The sequence below is a fragment of the Lygodium microphyllum genome, chromosome 12 (genome assembly GCF_053477565.2).
Source record: "Lygodium microphyllum isolate KBCC chromosome 12, Lygodium_microphyllum_v1.1.10, whole genome shotgun sequence".
NCBI lineage: Eukaryota > Viridiplantae > Streptophyta > Polypodiopsida > Schizaeales > Lygodiaceae > Lygodium > Lygodium microphyllum.
In genome coordinates, this window is record NC_141146.1 from 133,564,432 (window position 1) to 133,569,126 (window position 4,695).

Consider the following 4,695-nt stretch of genomic DNA (forward strand, 5'->3'; position numbering starts at 1 on the left):
AATCGAGCATGTCTAGGCTCATGAGGGCACATCTAATCAAGAGCAATTAGGTCAATAGAGGTAAGAGGACTCGGGCACATCTAATTAAGAGAACTTGGGCATATCAAGTTTGGTGCACTCGGGCTAAGAATATTCATGCGCATCAAGTCAAAGACACTCGTGCACACTTAGGCACTAGGGCATGCTTGTGCACTAGCTAGGCACTTGTTCACGTAGAAAGGACCACTTCTGCCACATAAAACTAAGTGCACATAGTACATATGGTGTTCTCACTTCTCAAGTCAACTTTCTCCCTCTCTAGAGGTTTTAATGGCATGGGTCCACTCATCTCTCTCTCTTTTCTAAATGGATGTCTCTCTCCTCCAATAGAGGAGAGGTGGAGGAGCGTTATAAGTGTGCACTTGCGTGTGGCCGATACGCATATACACTATTTATACAGTGACTTGTGTGTGTCCGAGCCCTTAGTTTCCTTGAATATGTATCTATACCCTTGATTTGTTTCCATCATCCCATCAAAATGCAGGGTTTTAAACATCCTTCTATACGTAAACGGAGCACATGCTGGCAGCTATTCGTTTTAGAAAGAGGACACAGACCCATTATGCTGCCACCTTCCATTGATGTTGCTATTCTGGTAAGCCCACCAGCTGCACTGCAAAGAGTTTCCTCCTCCTGCACACTTTTCCTATTCTGGTGAGAGCAGAAATCCCAGCTGCACTGCAACAATTTTTCTTTACTGCAGTAATTTCACACTGCCGCTCTGAAGCACTGCACGTCTGTTTTTTTCCCCCCCTTCTTCCCTTGATCATGGCCGCGATCGCTTACTGTCTGCGGCCCTCACTCGCTTGGTTTGCATTCCTTTGCATCTCAACTCTCGCAGGTGGTGGTCTTGCAGTAGCGAGGTGGGTTTCCCAGGGTTTATTTCCCCTCTCTGATGGTCCAGGCATTGCGCTAGATGCGGATGGAGATCATGGAAGTCCAGGATTCGCTACCAGATGGGCCATCTTGATCGCAGGCTCGTCAGGCTATGGCAACTATCGCCATCAGGTATTATTGACTGGAATGTGAATCCAATCTGTAAGATTACGAATGTTTTGGAGCAGCTATTTCAATTCAATTGCGGGCAAGATCACAGGTACGAAGGCGCACACTGTTTTAATGGAGTCCAAAATCAGAATGGATAACTTGTGCTAGGGGATTAGGTGGCACAGTTCCGTAATCTAAATTATCAATGTGATAATAAAACCCAACATAATGACATAGAATGTGAATCCAAGCTATAATGAATGTTTTGGAGTGTAATGCAGACACAATATTGCAGGTACTAAGATGCAGATTGTGTATAAATAGTTATCAAAATCATACGTGCATATGAAGTCGATGGATAATTTGTGCTTAACTGATGAAGGTGGTTAGGCCATGTGGTTGGTATCTGAATTATGAAAGTGAGGAAACAAAAATTACATCCACAACTGTCTGTTTAGATGAGCTTCTTATAATTTGCATTTGGATAAATAATAGAAAACATGTGGACGTTGCTCTAGACGAGCTTCTTATATGCATTTGGGGGAAGAATCTAAAAAATCTGTGGTTTTGTACATAGGTTGGACTTCCACTATGCACCTTATTGATGTCATTTGTCACTATGGATTCTTGTAGACTATTCACTTTGCCTACAAAATAGGCACCAGCTGATTGTAGTAACTTCGATGTCAGGCAGATGTTTGTCATGCCTATCATGTATTGAAACGAGGCGGGCTTAAGGATGAAAACATTGTTGTCTTCATGTTCGATGACATTGCCGACAATCCTCTTAATCCTCATCCTGGGGTTATTATCAACAATCCTGGTGGAAAGGATGTTTATGCTGGTATCCCAAAAGTTAGTACCTTATCCAAAGCACAGAAGGTTTCCTTTTTAACTTAGCATGTGCTATATAGGTCTGTCATTCTAATTGAGCTTCAAGCTTTTTGTTTCTGCTGTTTGATGGTTATTTCACTGTAACACAACATTACAATGCTATATCGTTTGACAGGATTACACAGGAAATAATGTGACAGTGGACAATTTTCTCGCAGCTTTCCTTGGGAATAAGAGTGGTGTGTTAGGTGGTAGTGGCAAGGTCATCGACAGCGGACCTGATGATCACATTTTCATGTTTTATTCTGATCATGGTGGTCCAGGGGTTATAGGTTGGTGCACAGATTCCATCTGATTTAGACAAAATATGGTTAATACACTTGCCAAATGTCAAGTTAGGGATGGCACCGTCTGTAGATTCAGCTAGCTAGGAGAAGTATGTTATTCTTTATATCAACGGGTAGCAATGGGTTAGTGATCCACGGTATGACTTAACTTCTAGGTTCTGCTGGCCTCCATTATGGTTTTTCTTGCCTTAAAAACAGAAGGAAGGCTTTCTGGAGACAACCTAATTTTTATAACTTATGTAGTGATCTCAGAGTGATGATGTTTTAGTGATTAAGTGGTTTGGTTCTGTTAGGAATACCAACCACACCCAACCTATTCGCTGTGGACCTGATTGAAGCATTCAAGAAAAAGCATGCAGCTAGAGGCTTCAAGGAGATGGTAGCATTTCCATATCCCTTTTTAAAGTCTATTTAATAGGGATCAGATGATGCTAATCCTTATTGGATTCTTTTTCTGAATGCAGGTAGTTTACCTTGAAGCTTGTGAGAGTGGAAGCATGTTTGAGGGCCTTCTTCCTGATGATCTAGGTATTTATGCAACGACTGCTTCAAATGCCATAGAAAGCAGCTGGGGTACCTATTGTCCAGGCATGGTTCCTCCTCCTCCCCCCCAGTATCTTACATGCCTTGGTGATCTATATAGTGTATCATGGATGGAAGACAGGTTAGTCTCCCTTTTACTACAGCAATCAGAAGATGGTATATGCATACATTTTCTCCCATAAAAAAGACTATGATCATCAGCTGAGGTATCACATTTGCCTATGATACTGCCATTATCTTCTTTAAACTTGTTAACTTAAGTCTTTTAGCTTTTCAGTGAGATGCACAATCTGAAAGAGGAGACACTCAAGGATCAATATGAAACAGTGAGCAACTATCCTACCTTCTATATGATACTTTTTTTCTTGTTTGTAAGCATGCAGCAGCTGATTGAGATTAATTTTTCCCAGGTGAAAATAAGAACTTCAAATTACAACACCTATACAGCCGGATCACATGTGATGCAGTATGGCACTCTGAATATCTCAAATGATAGGGTTTACGCTTTCATTGGTAGCGATCCTATTAATGAGAACTCATCAGCCACCACCGACATTCTATCGCTGCCATCCAGTATATCTGCTGCCCATGGGGGCTCTGTAGGAAAGCCTGTATGGATGCAGAGGGACAGTGTTCTTCTTTATTTGTGGCACAAGGTATCAGTGTGGTTTTCTTTTTTGCACTGCTAATTGTTTGTTATCATTGCTGCTTTGGCAGCCAAACATATACAGGAAATATGAAGATGTTTATGGAAGTAATATAGTTTGGCCATCTTGTTTTCTTTGAAGATTTGTTTGCTTGATGTTTTCTCATAATATCTATTGATAAATGCGTAACCCTTTCTGCAGTATAAAAGAGCCCCAAAAGGGACACAAATTGAACTTGAAGCAAGATGGGGAACTGTTGGAGTTGCTGGCACAGAGGCGAGAACTGAAGCGACGAATTCAACGCATTGGAATCCTACTGTTTGGAGAAGTGAAAGGGGTTCAGATTTTGGAGAAAAGGAGGCCACCACATCATCCAGTAGTAGATGACTGGGACTGCTTAAAAGCTGTGGTAAGGTTTCAGAAACTCTTAAAATGACAAGTAATCTGTGGCAGATAGCTCGAGTTTATGTGTGCCTGCCTTGATCTGTGAAATAGATGATGGAAAATTTGGAAGCAATAGAACCTATAGCTTGCAACCTAGGTGTTCTTTGTTTTCCTTTTTGTATAATGATCTGTATGCCCTTAAGTTTTTAGTGTATGCATTGAACCTTCTGATACTTGACAGGTCCTGGCATTTGAAGTCCACTGTGGCTTGCTGAAAGGTTATAACATGAAACATATTCGAGCGCTAGCTAATATTTGTAATGAAGGCATCAATGCTCAAGAGGTGTCGAGGGCTTCAATTCAGGCATGCTCTCACAGCAGCCAAAGCTATTCCAGTATATAGTGGTGTTCCAAATGGATATTGGAGTCCCCAACATTTGTCACAAGGGATTGGCATTAATGGGATTTGCACCTTTTGATTTGGCACTATTTTGATCATTGTACCATGTAAAAAGTGTTTACAAATAGTCATGGAGAGCTGTATATAATAGCAAATTGGTAAGGTTTCAAAACAGGTGCATCTTTCATATGCAAAAGGAGTAAGATTTCTGCTTTAATGTTTGTCTCCTTGTGTATTTAGCATACAGCTATGTTTGTAATGTGCACCCATGTTTATGTAAGGCAAACATTTAAATTGTATTATTTACTGCATGGCTGTGATACATGGGAGACTAGGCAATTGTGGGGATGCTTGTTTATGTTCTTGGGAAGTATATAAATTCCTTCACTGTTCTCTGCAGGATGATGCATGTTGGGAGACTATATGGGACATTCATAGTAATTACAACTGCAGGTAGCTCTGTTTTTTGGCTGGATAACTAATGCTTCCAAAATACCAGGCTTAAAATTAGGTA

The 4,695-nt window shown here is 40.9% G+C and overlaps 1 pseudogene across 1 annotated transcript; it reads left to right on the forward strand.

The window, feature by feature from the left end:
• The first annotated feature begins 807 nt into the window (after positions 1-807).
• On the forward strand, positions 808-4,368 carry LOC148028299 (vacuolar-processing enzyme alpha-isozyme-like; annotated as a pseudogene). The gene is made up of 9 exons (XR_015692691.1): positions 808-1,047; positions 1,717-1,881; positions 2,036-2,192; positions 2,501-2,586; positions 2,672-2,871; positions 3,028-3,076; positions 3,161-3,406; positions 3,599-3,806; positions 4,023-4,368. The product of XR_015692691.1 is annotated as a vacuolar-processing enzyme alpha-isozyme-like (transcript).
• The last annotated feature ends 327 nt before the right edge of the window (positions 4,369-4,695 follow it).